At 44.6% G+C, this 20938-nt stretch overlaps 1 long non-coding RNA gene across 1 annotated transcript; it reads left to right on the top strand.

The window, feature by feature from the left end:
• Positions 1 to 226: 226 nt before the first annotated feature.
• LOC109370811 lies at positions 227 to 19903 on the top strand. The gene is made up of 3 exons (XR_002121243.2): positions 227 to 1979; positions 13271 to 13401; positions 17569 to 19903. It is a non-coding gene; the product is annotated as an uncharacterized LOC109370811 (long non-coding RNA).
• The last annotated feature ends 1035 nt before the right edge of the window (positions 19904 to 20938 follow it).

Here is a 20938-nt window from a genome sequence, read left to right as displayed (position 1 = left end):
AAAGAGTGGTGGGTGACTGAGAGCACACAACTGGGTGAGTCATTCCCATGCAGTGTGGGGATGCAGCCCAAGGTGGGGAGTGGTGCACTGGGGCTTCCAGTGGGTTCCCACTGCCACGGGTTCCCCTATGGAACATCTGGGTTCCCAGGAGCAGACACACGGCGTTCCTCCAAGCGTGGTGAGGCAGCTCTGTGCTTTGGGAAACGCCTCCAAGTATCTGCTGAGATGTAAAACCACCTGAACTGCAGATTTTTATGCTGCTTTAAATTAAAGGAGATGAGCAGGAGAAATCTGCATCTTAATTCCTCCAAATGGTGCAGCGGGTATCTGTGAGGTCTGTAACTGCACAGAGAGTCATGCAAACGCTCAGCTGTCTTCAAACAACTGATTTTGCATTTTTGTCCCTCTGTACCAGGAAATACAAACTATTTCATATGCTCACAGTGAACACATGTCTTCATTTGGCATCCCCGGCTCCCCAGCAAGATCATGCAGTTCACGGAAACTCAGAGAGCAACCCGTTTTGTAGCATATGGAAAGAGCAGGCATGCGAATGGGCTGCTGGGCCACAACTGTGGTGTGTTGGGGGTAATGAGAGAGACGGGAGGCAATTAAATGAGGGAAAAGTGACAATCTGACAACAGGCTCAATTAATGTAATCAGATCTCATGTTTGCTGTGTGGATGTAGTAAATCAAAGAGTAAGTGGGAATGATATGAACTTTTTAATATTAAAACTATTCCCATAGTATGCAAACTCAGGGAATACCAGTAAATTTCTGCCTGTCTGTTGCCAATCAGTAACTGATTTAGAATAGACTTTGTTGAGTAATTACGCTTAATAAGAGCTTGTCCATACAAGCTGCTATCAGATGTCATTTTATACAGTTTCAATCCAGATATAATGGCTGAGCTGCACGCATTAACTTTCTGTAATACTGCACTGCCTTTTTATGGGAGGGGGGTGGGAAAATTCAAGAATGATCACTGTGTGGCTTCCTCTCAGACAGTTGTATTTGATCTAATGTGATTTATTGCTGCACATTTTGACTGAGCAGAAATGTCTTGAGGGGAAACGAGAGACTTGTTGCAGTAAGTGTTTGCGTTAATGTATTTTCACCTGCTTGCTTGGTGGGCTCCACAGTTGGCTGCGTTCATTGCTGTTTGGGAGCCTTCTGTATTCCAAAGCAATTCTATATCTGTTTGCTCTCTCTTGTAAGGATGTAATAGCTTCCCACACCCTCAACAAGAGGCGATTGTGTAACTAATCCATGCTGGCACAACAAAGTCCTCACCTAGATCACTAATATTGCTAAACATAAATGCAGGACAAAGGCAGACCTCAAATATTTTGAGTAAAGCACAGGGAAGTTTTCCAGGTAGGCCTAGAGGATAGAAGTAAAGGAGAAGTGAATATGGGGGGCAGAGGCTCCGCTTCATGTTAGAGAAGTTTGGGTGCTGCTGTTGCTCGCAGGCACAAAACCACAAGCAGTTTTCCTGGTTGCTTAAGGGCTTCTGGGTCCCCACATAACGCAGCTTCTTCTTTAATGCATTGCCACTGTTTGTCATCAGCAGAAAGATGTGGGGAGAAGAACCAGAGGCTTTTCTATCATACTCTTTCTAAGAAAGGTATAAACACTTAAAAGTCATCAGACATTTATGCATGAGTCTACCCACTCTGCCATGTGAGGACGCAAGGCTCTTCTGCAGTTTAAATACAGAATGAGAAATTTGGAATGTGGTCTGAGTTGTGTCACCAATGTTTTGCATGGCGGTTGGAAAGGGCCATATCTTTATAGATTGCTCTATCAATGGTTCACTTCAGGAATTTATAATTTCTTGGCATTTGCACTCCCCAGGCCTGGTTGCAGTGAGCCATGCCCACACAGAGCAGCAGCCCTGAGCAGGTGAGCTGCCTGCTGGGCAGGATGGTGTGCACCGCTTCCCCAGGGACTTGCACTGCTTCTGTGCTGCATGCTGGTGAGTGCTGCTTTGTCTTCCCTTGGAGAGATGGCCTTGCCGATGGCCCTGAGGACATGTGAGGTATTGGCCAGGAGGTAATTTGTTCTGCTGGCACTGATTTGGATCTTTTTGTTATGTTTCTATTGACTGTAAATTCTTCATGAGCAAAAAAGTAGAATTTCCATAAAACGATAAGAATAGGCATTTATTTCAAAATAAATCTTATTCATTTGACCTATTTGCTAAGGTTTCTGTTAAAATGTCTCACATTGCAGCAGAACTTTGCACTGAATTTCGGGATGCCCTGGGTGTATCTCTAGAATGGTCTGAACCAGAACGCATCTATGGGAACTTCAGATTTCAATCTCCATCTAGATGTGAGGTTTAATTTTCTTAACTCTATTTACATTCTGAGATATACAGACAAACTGGTGCCATTTGCATCCTCATCTCCAGCGACTGCAGGCCCTGCGTGCCGGGGTGCGGCAGCGATGCACGCCCAGCTGGGCCATGCCCAGCATGGTGACAGCTTCCCAAATCACGTATCCCGTGGAGCAGCGCTGCCTTTTCTCACATGTATGCTCGTTAGGGAATTTCTCTTATTACCTGGGCCATAATCCCTGCCTGGGGGGGCACCTTGTGCACAGAATTAATTTTATTTGGCCACAGAAACTCCCCGTACCTTTGGCATGTTAAGTCTTTGCATGTAGAGGAGAAATTCCTAAAGCAAAGCGACTTTGCTTTGCCTGACTGAAGGCCCAATTGAAAACCCGTCACCAGGTTGGATGGGAATCAGCCTTACTGGCTGAGGTGAGTGGTGTGCAGAAAGGATGATCTGGATGGGTTGGAGGTGGGCTGGGGCAGACCAGCAGCTGGCATTGGCTCTGTGGTTACCCAGCAGCTCCTGCCAAGTGAAAGCTTTCCATATTTCATGGGTTTTTAGTATTTCCTTCCTTTCCTTTCTCTCTTCCTCTCATTTGCCTTCGTCCCCTTCAGAAAGGTAATTATTTCCATCATTTGCAGAGGTAAATGCTGTTCCTGCAACTTACATGGTTCTGCAGAAAGCGCCGTGAGTTATTTTTCACAGCAGAAGTGAAAATTAAAATGATTCGGCTGAAAATACAAATAAGATTGAGCCCAAAAGCCCCTGAGCTTTCAGCGTGACTGCAGTTTTCTGAATGGCTGAAATTCCTGCAGAGGTTGGAGGGAAAAAGCAAACATTTCCAGATGCAGATGAAACCATTTTCATCAGTGATAACAGAAATTGAAAACGTTGTATGGGTTTTCTTTTTAATGAGAACACTTTGGAGGAGAGCAGGAAACAAACTAAAAGCTGTACTGGAGCATTTCTCAACTGGTGTGTGGATTCATGCGCTTCACATTTCATCAGCATGCTTAATGAGCTTGAGGTGCCTCTAGTAAATCTCAGCCTGTTTAATGAATTCTTTATAGCTCTTAACTGCTTCAGATAGAGGCTGACGAGTGTAACCGGTAGCGCAAAATCTTGGCGTGCAATAAGACGAACAGCCCCATCCTTTCCCTCTGGCATCCCATCTGAATTTCTGCAGCAGAGATAACCAAGAGTCTGTCACTGCTATGAAGTTTGAAATTTAATTAGGAAACTAATAAAACAGCTCATATAGTACTGCCGTTACCGTGGAGATGTGCGTTGTTTAAGAGCTTCTACCAATGGAGAGGGATTGCATGTGTCAGAGATCTCTTGTTTGAGTGAAGGGAGTTTAAGATTGACTGCTTCTCTTTAGTAAATGATTTCCTAGTAGAGTTAATAATTTACTAGAAAGACATATTACTACTCCTTGAAAGAGCCATTTACACAGCACTGAGGAGCAGAAGCTAGGTAGGATATTAGGTTCAAACACCACTCTTTGAAAAATGATTTGGGCTTTCTTCTTTCCCCTACAGTTTCCATTCTTGGTCAGACTCACAATAAAAGAGACAACTTTTTTATTTCTAACTCCAGTGCTCTGAGAATAAGCCTGGCACATCTAGAACTCCCTTCTGTGAGTGTTTTTAGAGTCAAAACCTGGGACAAGTGGTCTCAGCTGGAGCAGCCACATGTGATTGTAAGAGGGTCAGATTAGATTCTTCAGGGTGGATCTTGCTGCAAGATCTGCTCCTGAGCGGATGCTCAGTGTGGTGTATCCAGGCCAGCCCTTTTTGATCCAGTCGAAGTCTTGGCACTAATTTCAAGCAAGGGATTTTCAGTTAATGCAAGTCATTTCAATGCATATCGTAGTGAGTAGATAATATTTTATTTTGTTGGTGTATAAAACAGAGTCCTGTTCACTAATCTGTAAGTATGCAAATAGTATTAGAATTCACCAGAAATTGGTTTAATCTTATCTTTAAGACCTTTTAAGATTTCAAATATTTTTCCCATACCACATCAGAAAACTGCTGTACTTTGTGTTCGGAATTTTTTTATTTTATTTTATTTTATTTTTTTTTTTTTTGAGATAAGCCAACTTACATTTCAAAATGAAAAGCTACTTCAAATCAAAAACATTTTTTTGGTTCTGAAAATGCCAAAGAAATCTTCTTTGACCATTTCAAAACCATTGTTTTTAGAAGATGAATTGAAATTAAAAAAAATCGACTGAAGCCGTCCCACCCTTCCAAACTATATCTGTTTGGGCAAAGCAGCATATTCCCGCAATAAAAGGAAACCACATTAAAAAGTATTGACCAAGCCTACTTAATATTTATTGCTCTTTGATAACTGAAGAGAATAGGAAAGTCTTCTGCAAGGCGCCGAGCAGGAGTTTCTTGGAGAGTAGTTTTACTGAGAACATCATGGCTCCATTGTGATTTTCTCAGCTGAAGACCTGGCCTTTTGGCATGTCAGTAAATGAACATTAAGGATTCTTTTTGCACTTCCTGGAAGGCCGTGGTAAGGGAATGTCATTGTTTGAGGCTGCGGACAGCACACCAAGCTGAAATGGAAGCAGTTGTTTTCCCATAGCGCTGGGATTGCAGTAGGCTGCAGAGAGGGTGGTATATGGGTTTGTGCAATAGCATGATTGCTGGAGCCTTCCAGTGACAGATGTACTTAAACTGATTTATTATCAACATAAAGGATGTTCAATAATAATAAAACAATGATGAATCCTCACTTTCTGCTGAAAGACAGCAGCTCATGGCCTGTGGCAGGCGGATGACTGAACTTGTAAGATGAATTCTACAGATCTCAGCTCAACAAAGTCAAGATGTTTATCCTTTAAAAATGAAAGAGCTCTTCAGTCTGCTTCTAGTCCTCCAGAATAAAGTACTCCGAAATGAATTGTACTTTCACAACAGCTCACAGCTTTGTCTCAGTGATGGATAACAAGTTGCCTAGCTGTAGCACGTCTTTATCCGGCTGCAGCTCAGGGTGAAGCTCAGCTCTGTTGGTAGAACTCCTGTTGTCTTTGCAGAAGTGTCAAGCAAGTCATTTTTACCTCAAACAGCAGTGACCTCCTTAGGGTTTTGTGAGCACTGTCTGACTAATGACAGTGGCACTGAGCCCCTTCTGCAAGGCAGCGAGGACCCCTGAGCCAAGAAGCTGGTGGAGTTGTGCCCATGGGCACTGCAGACTTTGTGCTGAACGGATGACGGTGCCCAACCAGCAAGTCTTAAAGACTTTATTGTGGTCAGGAATGAGCTGCATGAACTGAAATGATTTTCCTGCAAGCTGAAAGTCTCTTGGGAATGTTACTGGATTAGGGATCTTGCTGTATCTCAGTTATGGGTTCAAATCCAAACTTGTTAAGGTGTTGTAAAATTACTTCCCTGAGTTACACCTCATCCCTTTTGAAGGGTCTGTGCTCCAAAAGGGATTTCATAACATGACTGAAAATCATCCTTCTGTAAGGAATATGGGATGCAGCCATTTAGAAGACAGGATGAATATGAGTATGCCACAGGCATTACCTAGAAGGGGAACATCTCGGAGTGAGGATGGAGTTAAACTTCCATCTCCATGCTATAATTACTGGGAGAAGTGGGCTGTTTGTAATTATCATGATATTAAACCTAATAATTTTTTGGGGCCAGAATTTTTCCTCGTTTATACTGCTATGAATCAGGAGACTGTGAGAGGAGATCTTGGCCAAGGGGAGTTCTTCAGATAAGCTTCAGGCTAAAAGAGATTGAAATCTTCCACTCCCATAGTACCCCTCCAAACAACTCCTTCCTTCTTCTGTTAGAGGCCAGGTATACTTGTGGTGTAAACCAAGGATTACCACTATGAATTAACCGTCTTCTGAAGTTCATAATCTCATCCTTTTCAGGGGCACTAAAATACTTCACATACCAGAACAATAGTGTTGACAAAGTTTCCATCTGTTTTCCATCTTTTCCAAGAAATCTTTAGATGTTGGCTTTAGTCCCAGGAGACCATCTCCCCGAGGAAGCATCTCCTGACCAACGTGCCTTCTCAGCCTGCGCTAATTGAGGCGCTTCTATGTGAGTCACAGGGACTTTCCTCTTTCAGCAGATATGAATGATGCTCTTTGAAGTAAAAAAAAAAAATAATAATATCCAAACTGTGTTAGCATTGTGGAGGAAGCATGATTTTGGTAGATATAGACAGGACTGTGTAAGGGCTAGACTGTCAGATGATGTAAATAGCGTAACTTCATTGACTTGCTGATGAGCTGTCCTTAAAAATTCTAGGTATAAAGTCAGCATCTGACATCAGTAGATCTGGTGTAGCGACATGGCTTTGGATGCAAACCATCCCCAACACTGAGCAGATCCAAAATGAAAAGACATTTATGAAAGAATTATAAGCAAAATGTAAATAAAAATGTGTTTATTTGCAATGCATAATTTCTGCAGTTTTATTTATAACAATTCCTCAGTTCTGTTACAGATAAGAGCTGTTAGGCACTATGTTACCTCAGTGGTTATCTAGCAATCAGTCTTGATTTTATTTGCATAAAAACTTGCAAGTTTTCTTAGGATGCAGAGCTACAAAGTGATGAGAAAATTCTGAATGTTAAATGAAACTTCTCAACCATTGCTCTCATAGCAGAAGTTCCAAAGAAGAAAGGCAAATGGGAGGCTGTCCTGCAGCAGCCTTGTGTCCCATGCTTGGGATGCTGCACATCCTCTGCAGCCTGGCAGGACAGAGCCCTGCTGAGTCCCAGCAATGTGCAGCTCAAGCTTCCCACCATAAGCTGCTATCAACTTTTGTTTTGTTTTGTTTTGTTTTGTTTTGTTTTGCAATTAGGAAGCAATTGCTGCCTGGGAAGCAGTGATGTATGTAGGAGCAGCAGAAACAGGAGGGGTCTGCATGCATGTTCTGCTCTCTTCACTTCAGCCAGTTTTACACTACTGGGTGCAAAAATAGAGCTGTGTGTGCCAAGACAGGAATCCATTCTATCATGTGTAAGAATGGTTTGGTTTGGTTTACTCCGTTTGATCTCTGTTGGATCTGATAGGACATGGAGAAATGGTTTCAAACTAAAAAAAGAGGAGATTTAGATTGGAATAAGGAGAAAGTCCTTTACATTAAGGGAGGTGAAGCAGTGCACAGGTTGCCCAGAGAAGCTGGTGGCCCATCCCAGAGGCACTCGAGGTCAGGGAGTGGGGCTCTGAGCACTGATGGAGCTGTGGATGTCCCTGCGCACTGCAGGGGAGTGGGAGCAGATGGCCCAGCACTGCAGGCACTGAGGGCCCCAGGCAATGGCACGTCCCCATCCTCCACCTGAGCTGAGGTGACCAGACAGGACAGTGCCAGGAGGGAGAGGGCTCCATCTCTGCCTCCACCCGAGCTGGCAGCCCGCATCGCCCTGCTCTGCTCACACAAAAGGGTATTTGGTAATTCTGTACTCTGGAACAATGAGCCTGCTATTTCCGTAGTGATGCATATTGTTATAATCTCTCTCTGCTTTGTTTCCTCGACATATTTTTTTATTAAAAAGCCTTCCTAGCCTTAAATAAGTGCAGAATAAGTGTGGTCATTCTGGGAACATGAGAGGCCTGATATCTGACCATCAAAGCCTGTGCTGTAAACAGGATACTAGTAAACAGGAACCGAGCCCCATATGGAGAGCTTGTGGTTTTCTTCAGCCTCTGTTTGTTATGTCTTACATCCTGTTAATTATAGAAAAAGAGCTGGAAAGTTGGAAATAATCTTTGCTCCAGATTATTTCCAGCTTCCCTCAGATAGAAGAGAATGCAGGGCAGCACTGTCTTACCTTGCTTCCTTCAGATGTAAAGCATTAAGACAATTCATTCCAAGGGGATCATTTTTCAAGGGGATTATAAGTAGATTATTTTTTTAAATTACAGAATGAAAATTAAGATCTTAAAACATCTTTTTCAGGGAATCCTTTTAGTTTTAACACAGCTTTTTTTTTTATATAGTTTGGAATATGTCTGACATCTTTTGCAACCTTTTGAAAGACAATTTATGTGATGGGTGCAATTCAGCTCTGGGTAGGTGTGTTCTTACAGCAAAGCTTTTGTTGCACAAAAGCAAATGTTGGAATTTACTTTAAAGCTGTAGTTTTCAAGTTATCTTTGCCGTTAGGTTTTGCTGACAGTGCACCTTCCCCAGCCTGCTCCCATTACTTGCTCAAGGCAGTGGGTTGGGCTGTCCAAAACCCAGAGAGGTGACTCCAGAGGTGGCCACAGCAGTGGCAGGAGAGGGCACTGAGCTTCTGTCCCCACTGCTCATTCTTTACCTTTGCTTTGGATGAGCAATTTCTCATCTTTTCAGCTCGATTCAGTCCCAATCTCCAACACTAACAAACTGATTCAGAAGCAAAATAATGGAAAGCTTTATCCCTGAAGTGCTGCATTTGGTGGTACGTTCCCCTTTCTCCTTAACAACTCGCTGTGGAGTTCTGATGCCCCAGGCTGCCAGCCTGGAGGGCAGCACAAGGCCGTGTTTTCTTTAGACCTGCTCTTATCCGATTAGGTTTTGGTTTTGCAAAACAAAAAGCCAAAGTCTGTTTGGTTCAAGGTTCCTGTTATCTGGGATGAGCTGACAGTACCAACCACTGCTGATGTTTCTTAGACAGCCCTGAACCAGGGACCACAAATAAATCTCCCATTATGTTATTTTTCAGCTCTATACTCTCCACACAGTTTCCTCAAACAGCTCTCTGATGCTAACCATCTGCTCCACGTTGCTACCTGACTCCTGAGCTCCATAAGCCCAAATCTCCCGCACTGTATCCCACATGAGGCTCAGCACCCACGGGCTGTCCTCTGGGAGGAAGATGGGGAGATCTCTCCTGCCCACATCCATGAGCTGAAGTTTTGAGGTCCTCCAGTCCTGGGGCTGCTGCTGGAGCAGGAAAATAATTTCAGGTTTATGGGGTCGCCAGAAAGAAACGGTGTGAGAATTATATTCCTCCAAACCATATCAGTGGGATGCTGAAAAAAACGCTCAGTTCTCACCTAGCTCTGCTCCCACTAAACTCAAGGAATAAAACTCCTACCAGCTTTACAAGGAGCAGTGTGGCTAGCAAGGGCTTTTGAAAATCCCACTGTATAGCTGCACTCACTTCATGTATCCATTTTAATGACATGATTAATAAAATACTGATGGAGCTCCAAACAGTTCTGTGTTCGTTTTCCAAAGCAGTTTGACTCATCCGTAACCATAACCAGACTTCCAATTACACTGGATTTTAATTGTTCTCCTTTCAAGATAATTACCAGTACTCTGAAAAAAAATCACTCTGAGGAGCTGGTGATGAGTAGGAATCGGCATCCTAGCTCCTCTGCGTCTGTTGTGCCATTTGAGTTATGAGGAATGTAATCGGATATGTGACACCCAGACAGAGAGTGGTTTCCAGGATCTGAGAGTGCTCTGTTTCAGTTAATGTGTTAATTTGGGCTCCATCTTCTCATTTGTTCTGCTTTGATCTATCATTTCATAAAGCCAAGGCACCACATTATTAAGTGTGCTTGCTTGATTAATGTGCAAGACTGCATTTGCATGCACATTAATATTTTTAAAGTTTTGGTCCAGATTTCTGCAAGCCATACTATGGAGTAATGTGAGCTGCAATTTCACACTGTGTGGCAACAACTGGTGGGAATAAAATTGTCCTGCAATTTGGCCATATTCACATACCAGCAGCTATTTTCCATTTGAGAATTTTGAATATTACCAATAGAAATGTGTTTGTAAGCAAGCTGCCAAGTGAGGCATGGCATGAGCTGAAGGGCGTGGAGCAGCAGGCTGAAAATCTCATGCCCAACGTATCTCGAAATTAAAGAACTGGGATTAAAACCTCAGCAAGGAGCACTTATTCTTTTTGCCTGAGAAGTAAATAGAAGCAAAGCAACTTCATCACACAGAATGCTGTCAACATGAGTGCACAGAAAGAAAAAGGAGAACAGCTAGGACTGAATTTTTGGATGTGCTGCCCGAGAGGTTGGATTTGCTGTTGTTCACAGCACAGGGCTGGCTTTGGCATGGCTGTGTTTATACTCACCTCGTTAAAATGCCAGCTGCCATTCAACCATAAGCACAGTTTATACGTGTGCCATTCCCACAAGCTGCAGCTTTCAACTTTCAGGGCTCTGGAAAGTTAAAGGTTTTTTGTCTCTGCCACCGAGCCCAAGGGGTTGGTAGAGCTGCTAAGAAACTTCTGTAATAATTTCTTTTTATAATTCATGTAGAATCCTTTGAGACATAAAGTAATGCCATAATGTGAATATAATCATATAATCCTTTTAATTTTATTATAGTAATTATTGGAATTAGAAGAGTATTGTTTTAATAATACTGTTTTTCTTCAAAGTACTCCACAAGCTCCATATTATAATTTATTTTATTTTAAGAAAAAGGCTTCCAGTGGGAAATGCTGATTCTCAGAAATGTGCGTTTTTGCTTGGAAAATATCAATTCCAATGATATTTCCACTCATCAGGGTGAAATTTAGGAAAGTTCCAGGACAGCCCTCGGCCATTCCAGCTGCGGGGGCTCAGGGGCCAGGGCCATTCCATCCAGATAAGCTGAACTTCCCCTTCTCCCATTGGAGGTGTTTGATTTTGTTCTTTGCTAGAACTTGAAGCTCTGCTTGGGTCAGTTTGATTTCTGCTGGACTGGCTGACTTCAGAGGTTTGTGCTTTCTGAGGGGGTTATCTGCCCCGTCACCGCCGTGGCTTTGCACGTTACAGTGGGGAGATGTGTGGAGCGTCAAGATTTGTGCATTTCCTAGGGGTGGTTGGTAGCTGGCTTTGCCTGCCGATGTCTGAGGCTGGATTCAGTGGGAAGATCATCTTAAACACCACAGCAGCATCCCCTGCCATCTCGTCTGCCATGGAGCGGTGCGGCTGCTCTGCTGCTCCGTAGCCTGGCTCAGCAAGGAACCTGAAACTGCAAGCTGTGTGGCACTGCCATCCTTATCAGATCTGGACTGGAATCCGGAGGCAGACAGGCTTGAAAATCATAGAACCATAGAATGGCCTGGGTTGAAAAGGACCGCAAAGATCATCCAGTTTCAACCCCCTGCCATGTGCAGAGTCACCAACCACCAGACCAGGCTGCCCAGAGCCACATCCAGCCTGGCTTTGAATGTCTCCAGGGATGGGGCATCAGTTAGAAGACCTTGCTTTCCTTCCACTTCGTTTTTGCTTCGTAAATGTGTAGCAAAATGTTGTCTCCTTTTAGCTTGTCAGAATAATCGAATCCAGACATTTCTGATTTAAATTACAGCCTTTTCCAACTAACAAACTTTCAGAGCTGGCTTTCCTTTTAATCCCTTCTTATTTATTTATTTTTATGTATCTCGTCTTGACAAATTACGTTGCTTCATGTCATCTCAAACGATGTGGTGTAAAACTAAAAGAAAAGCCACTTTGTAATGTATCAAAATGTTATTAAAAAACCCCCCAAATGTTTGTCATTTATTTTGCTCACAAGCAGTCCCAAGCGGCAGCGCACTGTGAGGTTTTCTGTGAATGCATTTACAATAGGAGCCAACCACACATTTCACTGAATCAACAGGCTTGTCTCGAGATATTTATGACATGAATGTTGAAACTTCTGTTTAGTCAGCCATCCCCAGGAAAGACAGTGCCTGAAGGAACACGTTGTCAAAAGGGGCTTTGAGGCACCTGAAAACCCACTGAAATACAGCTCTGACAGCCCAGCCGTTGAGTATCTTGCAAATACTGTACCAAGCACCTAATTCCCACTGCAACAAGCGTGGGTGCAGGATGTGTAACACGGCTCCTTCAACACCACAGCAGCAGCAATCTCTGTCCACACAGGAGCCGAAGCGCAGCTGCTTGCTCTGGATGTGCCACCTACCCAAGCAGCCTCGTCTGGCTGCAAGGAATGACTTTGTGTCAGTCCCAGGGTGGGTGCTGCCCTTCACTTCACCCACGTTCCTGCTGGCAGGACCCAGCTCCATCCCGGTGTGGGGCTGCATGCTGGGCCCCAAGGATCCCATAGCTCTGCACAGTGCTCACTGCCCGAGTAACTCCAGAACAAACAGCGCTTTCCTGCATGTGGTGCTCTGTCCATAAGCTCCCAAAGGACCTCTGGCAGCAGATCCATGCCCCAGGGATGAAGGCAGAGGCAGGGCAGGGGACTCTTGGCCCCAGCCTCTCACCACAGCCCCTTGCAGTGCCATCTGAGTCTATTTTTCCAGCTTGAGCCAGGCTGCCTCATCATGCCCTCGGTACGAAAAAATTTGTGAAGGGGGGCAACGTTTGATCCCTGAAAGCTTTCAGAAGTGTTAATTCCATGTCTGGAATATTGTCACGAAGCGGCCGAATTCCAGCACGTAGAAATGCACAGGCTGCACCCAGGGGGTGAATGCAGCCAGCTCAAAGCTCTGCCATGTGGAGAAGGGCACTGCTTGCTAGGCTTTGTGTTCGGGCTTTTATGATGCTTTTAAAATGAGAGACTCTTATCGTGGTTCATTTGCTTCCATGCTTGTGGTTTTGCCACTTGGGGGCAATTATAGGATCCTGTGATTCATGCAGAAGTTTAGATGGTGAATTATGTGGCTACTTTTTGGTGGACTTGTGTTGGCATTAAGCTGGAAGATGTTAATGCACTCTGGTCCAACCAAGCTGATGATTTTCTTGTGCACGGCCACACGGCGTATTTTGTTGGCGACACTCCTTGACTGTTTGGAAACACTGATAGAAGTTTAAACACAAGCTGTTCATGATTTTGCTTTCTATAATAAAGGAAAGCTCTTAATTAAGATCCAATACGTTGTTGTTGTTGTTGTTTTTCAGTGCATTTTTAATGTATTATTTGCTTTGAGTTTCCAGAATGTCTATGCTGTGGCCATTTCATTTTATTTCTTTTTTTGTCCCACCAGTATTGATGTCACTTGGAGATTTGATTGTCAACATCACAAAAACAGCACCAGGAAAAGCTACAAGATACTGCATAAAGCTCAGAATGACTGAAAGCTGGAGGACTTCTTTTCAGGAGATACATTTTTCACTGGTGAGTAGGTGGAGCCATTTTATTTTTGCTGATGATTGTCTGGAACAGCCCGAGTTGCTGGGATTGGTGTTTTGGTGTCATTGATATCTTGCCAGGACAGGACAACAGCAGCAGTGTTTCTCCCCAGTCTTGTCTTTGTAAGTTCTGTATGTTCCATACTCCACTCTTAATTAAGAACAGTTTTCCTCCATTTAAACAATGTTATTTCTTGAGATGACCAAAGGATTTCTTTGGCTGCTCATCCTTCATCAGATTAGCAGTAGGAATGGTTTGCATCTGTTTGCATCTGGTTTCCAAACAAACAAGAGGGAGCACTGCAGGCTGATCTGTCTGCAACTGCTGTTTTAAAAAAAAAAAATAGGGAGAAACCATCCACAGTGAAAGATATTAAAGATGATGGCCAGTCCAAGTCTGGGGGTGTGAAGGGAGAGAAGACAAGCAGTGTAGTGAGAGCTCATGTGTTGAAGAAGGTAATCTTAATTTTACATGCTTTCTAGAGGACAAGTGAAGTCTGTTGTAGATAGCTGACATCCTGCCACCAAAGCAGAGAAATCTGATTGCCACCAAAGGAGTTCAGATATTCAGAGGGTTTCAGGTGCAGATTTCATACCTGCACTTTCTCCGGGCCCTTATCCTCTTCATCAGCTTTGATTTAGTCTTTCCCTGTCTTAGCTTCTTCCAGGTATTTTTGTCAGACAGGCTTTAGAAGAGCGGAGCAGAAAGGCTGTTGTTTCCATTTAGCACCTCAGAGCTTTTTTTCCCAGGTATCCTCTTTATGCATATCCTAAAACTGTAGAAAACATTCTGTCAGTTACAGGATATATACAAATAAAATATACACAAGGAGTTTAACAGGATGAAATCCAGATGGCAGGTTGTTTTCCCAACAGAAAACACGGGCCAAACCCTAATGTGCTGCAGACTGGCACGGCTGCCTGAGGACAGTGCCAGTTCGCTCTGGAGAGCCCAGACACATTTTCCTACACATTTTCCTATGCAAGCTTTCCTCCTGCTGCTTGAGCAGAGCATACGTGGGCTCCGTTTCTCCTTTTCAATTACCTGCCATGGCTGCAGCGAGCTCATGGTGATGTGGTTTTATCCACCAGAATGCAATTGGGGCTGGGGTTGGGGCAGCCGCACGAACAGAACTTGTGTTTACCCCCTGGGCTGTGAGTCCAGCAGCTGCTCCTATTAGAAAGATTTACATATGACCTTGGCACAGTTTTAAGTGAATCAACTGTTCTTCATGGGTGGGGACAGAAAATCTGTCTCATTTGGACTTGCAGTCATTGCTGGAACATGAAGCCCACATTCGGGGTGCAGGGGAAAAAAAATTGATTAAAGAAATAATAATCTTTCAAAATTAGAGTTTTTAAAGTAATTAAAAACAGAAAATAAGTGGTGTGAGAAGATGAGGAAAGAGTACCTGTATGTATTCATTGTCATCTAAATATAAAACTCCTTTGTTTTTGAATGCTAATCTCTGCCTCCCTCCATCCTTCCAATAGGGCAACACAGCACACCTCGCAGGCAGTGTCCATCACTCCCATCACACAACCTGCACAGCTCCTGGCTGCTTCTACAGCCCCTCCTTCTGTGCAGGGCTCTTTGGTTTCAAAGTGGGGAGGGGAGGTGTGACAAGTGTGCTCCAGCATTGTACCTGTGGGATGGCAAACCTTTCTGAGTCGTTTCCATGAGGATTTTAGGTTTGATTTGAAGCTTTGGTTACAGTGGCAGCTTGGCACATATGCAGCAATCAGGTATGTAAATACAACGGTGTGTCTGGATGGTCTGTTTTGAGAAGAAAGGATTGAAAAGGGGTCGATGTCTCCAAAGCCTGAGTGGCTTGCAGAAGGTGGGCAGGAAATGACTCTTCCAGCAAAGCAGGAACTCAAATGAAGTGACCAGAAGGCAGATTCAGAGTAGGGAAAAGGAAATCGTTTTTAACATACTCCACATTTAAACTGCATTCTTCCTGCTAGGTGATATTACAGATGCTGAAAGTTTAGGTAGGTTCTTAATTCAGGGAAGAAAATTCCATGCAGTGCTATTCCAGCCAGCAGTGCCTGGGGGTGTCCTGGCAGCACACACTGCAGGGCTGAGTGCGTCCTGGGGACTCTGCTGTGCTCTGGATGGACCAGGATGGCTGTGGCCATTCCTGATGCTCTTAAGGAGCCTACACGGATATTTCACAAGGCAGCTTTGAAATGTGATTAATGCGGACAAATCACTTTGAAATTTTTGGATGAAAGGGGCTGCATCACTGCTAGTCTAGCCCCAAACTCGCTTTGTGCGATGTGAAAGCGATAACCAAGTTGACAAAACTCATTAAATGCAGCGCCTTTATCGTACGGTATAATCTGCAAAGTGTTGCAACACAAAATGTTGGCAAGCCACCAGCACATCGTCATCCTCTTTCAGTTACAGAACAGTGACACGGTGATAAGCTCCTACTTGTTCAGCACCGAGCGCTCCTGGATGATGTGCTGGGAAATTCCCCAGCGGTACCTCGTGGTTCTCTTCTGCCTCGACAGCCTCGTGCTGGATGAGAGAGCAGAGGAGCAACGTGGAGGGCAAGCAGCCATAGACGTGGGCAGCAGTTGCAAAAAGCTGCTTTGAAAATGGCTATCCAGATTTCACAATTAGGACACGTGTCAGTCTGTTGGCGGTTAAGACGAGCTCGGTCCTTCTCCAGCAGCTGATCTCCCCTTGAAGGACATGGAGTTGTTCTGGTTTTGTCGTTGCAGGCAGAGACAATTAAGGTTTGGATCGTGAACATTTTATCATGGGGGGCAAAGAGAAGGAAGAAGTTTTTGGCATGGTGACAGTGTTTCAGAAACACTTTGAGAGAGCCCAGACTTTGGCTGCTGCCTAGAACAGATAAAAACTAGCTAAGTGCCATGGGGTGTTCCCCTATATTTTCTTACAGTAAAAGAAATTTTCAGTAAAATAAATCCAGCGTTTTAGCAGAAGGCTGTGCTTGGTCTATTGTTGAGTTCATAGGGAAATGTAACAAACAATATTTTCAAGTGGTTTTGTATTCCAGTGAGACTATTTCACAAGCTTGTTCTTAGCTTTTATGGAACCCTTTATATTTTTGGAGCTCCTGAAAACAACAAGCCTGCTAAAAAAATACCGGCACTATTTTTAGTGCTGTCGTGTCTACAATACCAGCACATTGACAGGAACTCCATCAGTGTTAGCAGGGTGCTGCGGTGCCGGGCGCTCTGTGCTCGGGCTGCAGTTCCTGGTGGGATGGGCTGGAGCAGGGTGGGCACACTGCCCTTGCCCTGCAGCCCCCCTGTGATAACAGCCAGCCCCTCATGGCTGCCACCAGAAAGCTGCAGCTCCTGCTTTTGGAATCCTGAATGTGGGAGAAATGGGTTTTCACCTGGAACACCTCTCCCTTTTTTACTGATTTTTTGACCCCGTCTTTGATTTCCCAGTGAAATACCACAGCTATTGTTTTTCCCATCCCGGAATTCCTTTCCCAGCATTTACAACAGATAGCAGAGGCTCTCTCCAAGCACTGAGCACCGACTTTGGCACAAAGACATCTGCGTGAGGAGTAGCACCGAGGTGCTGGCCCCTTCTCACTGTAACCCTGTTGCTTCTCCCAAAATGTAATATGAATCCAAGAGCAGCTTTGTTGAACTATAATCTGGGTCAGCGGTGTTTGGTGGGTTGAAAGGTCACACTGAAACCCCATCTGTTTTAGCTCTCCATTGGAACCATGAAAGTACTTTAAACTTGAGATGTTCTGTAGCATTCCTAAATTATCAGTAATGTGTAGTGACACCAAGAACTGTGGTCTAGAAATGCCATGTTTCTCTCTTTTTTATTTTTTGATCTAACTGGGCGAAGCATCAGATTTAGGAGGTAAATTCAAGTCAGCTGGACATAGGTCAGTGGCTGTGTGTGGAAGGGGACGGTACGGTAGGTGCCTCTGGCCCATAAAAAGCCTGTCCTACTGAGATCTGGCTCCAGGGCTTATTAAATACCAGCCATTTTTGACTAGTAAAAGACCAAACAAACCATGCTTTTTCTCCTTTGATGATTAAATTCAGCCTGAAGTGAGTGGTATCATTTATATAAACACTTGTGTGCTGTCCTAAGAGATTAGCGCATTTGCTTGCATGCTTACTTTTAAGGCTGTTTTGCTTTCAGGTGATAGCAAATGTGACCCACAGACAGAGGGAAGACCCAAAGCATCAGGGAGGCTGAGCACAAGTGCCTTTCTTCTGCTGTTGGAATCCATCCAGGTCCTTCCAGGATCTGCCCTGGAAGAGCTCAGCACCACCAGTTCCCACTGCTGCAGAGCTCTCCTGAATCATTTCCAATTAATTCATTGCCATTCATTGCTGCGTGCAGCAGGGATCCCTTGTTCAGCGTGCTTAATTCTGGAACACAGAGCAACAAACTCACGTGGGAGGAGGTCAGGAGTGCCACCACTCTGCAGTTATTTCACTCCAGGGACGAGCACAGAGGTCTGAGTATCTCTGATCAGCCTGTTTGTTTTATCCATTTCACATCACTGTGTGAAAGCAATGGGGGCAGAACGATGCAGGGCTGCGCTTGATCTCTCCGTACTGTAACAGGGGAGTGGCTGGGACAGCAGCTGCAGGAATCGGTTTTGCTGTTAACATGGAGGAATCAATTGGCTTTAACTTCAGTAACACTACAACTGTGCCCCAACCTCCCTGCCAGAGAGCAGCACACCCTCTGAGGGGCTCTGACTGCCCCAGCCACCCCCAGCCTGGCGCTCTGTCAGGTCCGTGTCTCTCCTGTAGCAGTCCATATCCAGATGAAGCACTCCAGGTGAGGCTCTATCCTTTCATCCCCCAGCCTGTATTGATAGCAGGAATTGCCACCACCCAGGTGCAAGACTCGGATCTGTTGGACCTCACGAGGTTCAGGGGTGGTTCCTTCACAGTGCCACATCCTTGCGATGCTCTCTGCCTGCTCAGTGCTGCAGGGCAGCTTTCTGTGCACGTATTCCCACTGACAGCTCCTGATACGGAGCGGGTTTCAGGCTGCACTGAAGACCACGCTGGTTTCCATTATTTATGGCTGATTTGGAGACAGTGACACCACCAGCAGCCTCCCCCAGCCACCTTTAACCTTTCTGCTCCGTCCGCTGCCTCCCTGTCCCCGTGTAACACAGAGATGAGAACCAAGCTCCCTGCTCCGGATGGCAGTGTGATTATTGAGCAGAGTCACGCTAGCTACACACAGGCAAATCTGCAACTGATTATGAGGTTTTTTTCTCAATTAATTGTCAGAAGCAAAGGGACGTTTGATGTTTAATGTCTTTTTCTTCTTGTTAAATGCATTCTCTTTGCCACCCGTTCTCAGACACTGGGAATAGACAGAACTGCACAATGCAAAGGCTGCCAAGTTGCACTGCATTCATGCATAATCCATCTCAGGCATTTGTCTCTTGTTTTGGATGTTACACACAGGTCTGCAGGAGACTTTGCTTTTAGATCCGTCGACAAAGTGACACTGACATCTTATTGAGAGGCACAGGATGAATCCTTCACTCGAGCTCAGGGCGTGAGGCTCAGATGCTGTATATGTTCTTGGGACAGGGTGTGAGGATGCACCTCTTGTGCTCTCCATGGGCACAGACTGCGGCTGTCGGCATTATGGTTTGCCTGGGCTGTCCTCACACATCTGTTTTGGACCAGGGAAGACACTTCCTGCCTTAAAAAGTCTTCCTTGGAGCTTCCTTGGAGGTGTTTCTTCACGTGGTCTGAGCCAGGAGCAGCCTGTGTCTGTGGGGGAAAAGTCAGGGAAGGGGGCTAGAAAGGGCTGTGAGAGGGAGAGGAAGATGTGCTCTGTGCAACCAAGCAGCAGAGATAAATTTAAAGTGAAAAGTTGGGACTGGAGGGTCAGTTCTTCTGTGAGACTTTCTGCTTTTGTACTTAACCCATAAACACATCAACAGTTTGTGGACACTGCATTTTACAAAATAACAAACTCTTCCAGTACTTCATAAATTCAGAAGCTTTGCGCGGGTGCAAAGAGAATCCATTCACTTCTGAGTTGGGAAAACAGGGCTCAGCATCCCATGGTATCTCGGTGCTGCTGAGGCCATTTAGGGAGCAGAACACCTCCCAGCTGGGGATGACGTCTTCATCCCAATCAGTGCAAAATTTGTGCTCGTTCCTATGGGGCTCCATTTCATCCTGATCTTCCATAAGTCTGCTCCATTCTGTTGGTGCTGAAAGTGAAGCACAAGTTGGAAGATTTGAACTAATTGTAATTGAGAGAGTTACTGGCAGAGCTCTGATGAGAATGTTGAGAATTCCTGGCTCCATCCTCTGCTCTGACCGCAGGCAGAGCTGAGCTGATTGCAGAGCATCTTTGGGAGGCTCCTTGTTGTAGACCCAGAATGCTGAACTTTCAGGAAGACCTAATGTAGATTGGAATGTAATAAACAGCTCTGTATCAAAACTGCACTTTTGTAACTCAGAAATTGCCAGAGAAAGCAAATAAATCATTCTGAACTATGCTGTTGGGTTTTTTTAAGTTACCTAGTTACTTAAGATAATTCTTTTTTTTTATTTTAAGAAACAACGTGATATTTGACTAAAAAAAAAAAGAACAAAAACCACCTTTGAGATATTATACATCCCATTTCAGATTTTATGGTGAATATCAATCTCTTTCCACTACCAATAGTGGATACTCAGTTTTGCAGAGCTTCTCTGCTCAGGCATTTTGGAGAACTGCCAGGACGTGGCTCTGGGTTGGCTTTTTGGGCATCACCCCTCGTGCTGGCTGCAGAGGTATCTGCTCTGCTCACAGTCGCACACATGTGCCCTCAGTTCAACTCCTGAGGGCTGACATGTGGTTTGTTGGGATCTCTGTGTTATTTCTTAGACTGTGCAGGGTGCCTTAGGCTAGATGCCGAGGGTCTTCCAAAACTGAGCCTCAAATCAAACATAGTAAATTAAGCTATGGCATATGCAATGCATCATGGCTGTATTTATGTTTGCAGCCTCCAGCTCCAGTATCACAAAGCCTCAGAGATGAATGCAATCAATAGCCAGTTCACAGGGGAGTTGGCAAGATTTATTATGTTTATGATTCTGCACAAATATTGTTGACAGATTTGTTCTGATACAGAGATAGCTTCCACACTCAGATCAGCAAGCACAGCTAGACCTGAGGGAGCTAGACCCCAGCTGAGGTTCACATCATAGGTGCCTCTAACTTCTTGCGTGCTGTATTTTAAACACTGCCATATAAAGGGACTTCACTCACACAGTGATGGTGTGCTGCCCTTCTTAGATGGTAACAGCAGTGCTATCTCTTTGGTGGTGTTGTATCACTGCCATTAAGTTATAATCATTATTGGCTAATTCGGTACAGCCCTAAATGTTTGTGATGCACTGCAGTAACTGAAACACGTGGAAAGCATCCCATTAAGTGTGTAGTCTGAGGCTTTGGTACAAATGCCATGGGATAAATGGGAAGTTTCCCTTGATTTCAGTAGGAGCTGGATCTTGCCCAAATAGTGCAAAGAGCC

The sequence above is a fragment of the Meleagris gallopavo genome, chromosome 22 (assembly GCF_000146605.3).
Source record: "Meleagris gallopavo isolate NT-WF06-2002-E0010 breed Aviagen turkey brand Nicholas breeding stock chromosome 22, Turkey_5.1, whole genome shotgun sequence".
Lineage (NCBI taxonomy): Eukaryota > Metazoa > Chordata > Aves > Galliformes > Phasianidae > Meleagris > Meleagris gallopavo.
This window is presented reverse-complemented; position numbering and strand designations above follow the sequence as displayed.